Source organism: Chlorocebus sabaeus, chromosome 6 (assembly GCF_047675955.1).
Source record: "Chlorocebus sabaeus isolate Y175 chromosome 6, mChlSab1.0.hap1, whole genome shotgun sequence".
NCBI lineage: Eukaryota > Metazoa > Chordata > Mammalia > Primates > Cercopithecidae > Chlorocebus > Chlorocebus sabaeus.
In genome coordinates, this window is record NC_132909.1 from 20,043,214 (window position 1) to 20,047,890 (window position 4,677).

Below are 4,677 nucleotides of genomic sequence, written 5' to 3' on the forward strand. Positions count from 1 at the left end.
TGTGAGCATCGTCATCCCCATATCACAGATGAGGAAACTGAGCAGCTGATTCAACTGCACAGCTAGGATGCGATGGAGCCAGGATTTGAACCCAGGAGGGCCTGATTCTGGAGCCTTGCTCCTAACCAGAGCTCACTCAGTGCTGGGGGCCTGGGAGTGGGGTGGAGGCTGTGTAGGAGGTTGCATTTGGCAGCCCCATCCGCAGCTCTCCATCCTGCTGTTAGAAACCCCAGTTCTCCTACCTACTCCCGAGATTCCAAGTATTCCTGCCTGCTCCCGGGATCTCGCCTCTCTACTCCATCCTTAGCCTTCCATTTTGCTCCTAGTGACCCCAATCCTCCCACGCCACCCCCAGATCCTCTAAGTCCATCCTGGCCAGAGCGGCCGCATCCTCTCTCCCCATCCCCAGCGTCCCTGCCCTTCCACCATCTGTTCCCACCCGCCTTCTCCCCAGCGCTTCCCCGCCTGCTCCAGCTCTGTCTCCAGCTGCCAGGCTGGAGTCGGGTCGGGATCATCCGGGAGCGGGCGTGCCCTCCCGGACCCCGGCTCACCCTTGGGGGCGCCAGCTTGCCCGCACGCGCCTCTCCCGCCACCAGCGCCGCCCCGGTATTTATGAGTTCGTGGGTGCCGAGGCCTCTCGCCGCCTACAGCCGACCCAGCCCCGGAAGAGCCGGTCGCCTCGGGGTGACAGCCTCCCTAGACAGCCAGGGCCCCGGGTCCCACAGGTCCTGCCGGTCCTGGGCGCCCCACACCCACCCGCCCACCCCCCCCAGGGCGTGGCGCGGGAAGGGGGACCCAGGAAGGCTGGGTGCGTCTCGGCCGCCACCTCCGCGCCGGCCACCAGGTGAGCGCCCGGCAGGTAAGCCTGCGCTCCTCCTTCAGGCGCCCACTTTTCAGCTGGGGGGCCCCCAGGGCACGGACACCGGCCCCTACCCTGGCCCTGCCCCATCCCGAGTTACCCAGATGTGCAGGTACCGGGGGATCCCCAACATTTCCAGCCTTGCTGCATCTTCCTCGCAATTCCTTCCGGCTTCCTTCCTCTCCATGCTGAGCCCACTGACTCCTCAGAAGCCCGGGACAACCTGAAAACAAAACTAGAATCCCGGAATTGCAGTGGGTTTTCTGAGCTGTTCGACCTAGGTGAGTTACTCAACCTCGCTGGACCTCGGGTTTTTTCACCTGTGAAAAGGAGGTGATGATCGTATATACCCTGTGGGCTGTGGTGAGGAGTAAACGAGTCGCTGCATGAAATTTCATGCTGATAACAGGGCCCGGCCCAGAGTAAGGGTTGGATAAGAATCAGCTGTTCTTTTTATCATATTAATGCATGAACTCCAGAAACTGACGTCTAGGGAACAAGTTAGGGTTCTCCCCTGTAAACTTTTGCAAACTGTTTGAATGTGAGGAGTGGCTGCCACAAAAGGAGAAGCAGGAAAGATCTGGGGGGCCCGGATTTCCAGTCGTTTCCCCTCCCTGAACGCAGATACAATGACCCGCCACTACTTGGCTCTGTAAATTCAGAGCATATAGGCTTCTACTGATGGTGGACACCAATTTCAGAAATTGGCACTAGGAGTGTGGGAAAATCAAAATGAGCCCTTTGACTGTTTGAGTTTTTTTTTTCTTCCCACTCCCAGAGTCTCCATTACAGCCTAAAATATAACGAAAGTAGCTCTCATAGCCAAACTTGAATACCTGCCACTCCTGTGGCCCCCAATTATAACCTCCCCTTATTCTTAGTTCTTCCAGAATGGGAGGTTCCTAAGCTTTTTTGTCCTAAAGATGCCTATGGCAAGCTGGTCAAGCCCTTCTCAGAATCATGTTGTTACATGTATAAAATAAATACACAGAAATACAAAGGAAACCAGTGTTATTGTGATATAAGGTGTAGAGGTGTGTGTGTGTGTGTGTGTGTGTGTGTGTGTGTTGTTTTTGTTTTGAGACAGAGTCTCGCTCTGTTGCCCAGGCTGGAGCGCAGTGACACGATCTCAGCTCACTATAACCTCTGCCTCCTGGGTTCAAGCGATTTTCCAGCCTCAGCCTCCCAAGTAGCTGGGACTACAGGCATGAACCACCGCGCCTGGCTGAAAACGAGAAGTTTTAAAAAACACACGAATATACATGCATATATTTCTATTAGCCATCAGAGTGATACATTATCACAGGTCAGGTAGTCACTGGAGAATGAAAAGGACAAACATCTTAGTATAATTATGAAAATACTTTTGACCTCACTAACCCCCTGAGAAAGGTCTTGGGGACCCACAGGTGTCCCCAGACCACCTTTTGGGAACTGCTAGATTAAAGCGTAGTAAAAGGAGAGGTAAAAAAAATTTCCCCTATCCAAATTCACGTAGCTCCTGAATTCCCAACCACCAGCCCAGGTGAAAAAAACCCACTGGAATTGCCTCTGGTTGGACCCTGACTGGCAGATGAGGGCTTATAGCTCAGGTATAAGCTTGTGGTGGGGAACGGAGCATCAACTCTGGGACTAGATGGCCTGCTTATAAATGGATCTTCAGCATTGACTAACTTAGACAAGTGATTTAACCTCAAGGTGCCTCAGTTTCCCCATCTGTGAAATGGGAACAATAGTAGCACCTTATAGGGTTGTTGCAAGGATTAAATAATAAACCTCTTAGAACAGTGCCTAGCACAGAGCAAGTGCCCCCATACAATCTTCTAATTATCATTATCATAATTATCATTATAAGACATCTAGTCTGCCCAGTTTGTAAGACAGAGTCTTAATAAACCTAGTTTTCTAAGTCACTTTACTCTGTCCCCCAGGCTGGAGTGCAGTGGCGTGATCTCAGCTCACAACAACCTCTGCCTCCCAAGCTCAAGCGATTCTCATGCCTCAGCCTCCTGCGTAGCTGGGATTATAGGTGTGTGCCATCATGCCCGGCTAATTTTTGTTTTTTCTTTTTTTAATTTTTAATTTTTATTTTTTATTTTATTTTTTGAGACAGAGTCTCACTCTGTCGCCCAGGCTGGAGTGCAGTGGCGCAATCTCAGCTTGCTGCAAGCTCCTCCTCCCAGGTTCTTGCCATTCTCCTGCCTCAGCCTCCTGCGTAGCTGGGACTACAGGCGCCCGCCACCACGCCCTGCTAATTTTTTGTATTTTTAGTAGAGACAGGGTTTCACGGTGTTAGGCAGGATGGTCTCGATCTCCTGACCTCGTGATCTGCCCAGAGACGGGTTTTCATCGTGTTAGGCAGGATGGTCTCGATCTCCTGACCTCACGATCTGCCCGCCTCGGCCTCCCAAAGTGCTGGGCTTACAGGCGTGAGCCACTGCACCCAGCCTTGTATTTTTAGTAGAAATGGAGTTTCGCTGTGTTGGCCAGGCTGGTCTTGAACTCCTGGACTCAAGTGATCTCCCCATCTCGGCCTCCCAAAGTGCTGGGATTACAGGTGTTAGCCGCCATGCCCCGTCAATTTAAACCTTTTAAATTGTGAAATGTGATATACATGCAGAAAAGTACATGAGACATAAATGTCCCACTGAATCAATAGGACAAAGTGAACACACCTGTGTAACCACCAATCAGGTGGAAGAAAAATAATCTTACCGGCTTCCCCCAAGCCCCCTCCTGCTTCCTCTCCAGCACAGCCTTCTTCCTTCCCAGGAAGGAATCCACTTAACTTTTACCTGACTTTAGTTTCCCCACCTGAGTATGCCTCCCTATACACAGTGGTTTCATTTTGCTTATTTTTGCACATGGCGTAACTAGAAATACACAGGATTAACTCTTTCACTCAACTTTATGATAGGGAAATTTATCTGAGTTGGGTGTATAATTGCAACCCATTTTCTTTCTCATTGCCGAGTAGCCTCCATTGTGTGAATGCACCCCAATTTATGTATCAATGATGGAGTTTTGTTTTTGTTTTTGTTTTTTGAGACGGTGTTTCATTCTTGTTGCCCAGGCTGGAGCACAATGGGGTGATCTCGGCTTACTGCAACCTCTGCCTCCCAGGTTAAAGCGATTCTTCTGCCTCAGCCTCCTGAGTAGCTGAGATTACAGGCATGCGCCACCACACCCAGCTAATTTTGTATTTTTAGTAGAGACAGGGTTTCACCATGTTGACCAGGCTGGTTTCGAACTCTCAACCTCAGGTGATCCGCCTGCCTTGGCCTCCCAAAGTGCTGGGATTACAGGTGTGAGCCACCGAGCCCAGCCTTCAGTGATTTATTTATCAATTTGTTTATCAGTTGGTTTATCTATCAAAACCAATTGTCAATGGAAATTTGAGTTACTTCCTTTTTTTTTTTTTTTTTTTGGCTTTTGCAAATAGTGCTGCAATCAACATTCTAGTACATATTTTGTTAAACATATATATACATTTCTCTTGGATGTAAACCAGGAGTATAAGATGGCTGGATCATAAGGTGTCTATATATTTATGTTTGGTAGATACAGCCAAAGAGGTTTCCAAAGTGATCATAATAATTTCTTCTCCTCTCACCAGCCACGTTAGAACATTTCCATTGTTCCACGTCGCTGCCAACACCTGAAACCAATAAAGCATTGTCAAGTGCTTTATTTTTAGTCATTCTTGTGGGTGTGTAGTGGTAACTTATTGTAGTTTTAATTTGCATTTCCCTGCTGAGTAATGAAATTGAACACCTCTTCATTTGCATATCGGTCTTTTGGATATCCTTTTTGTGATG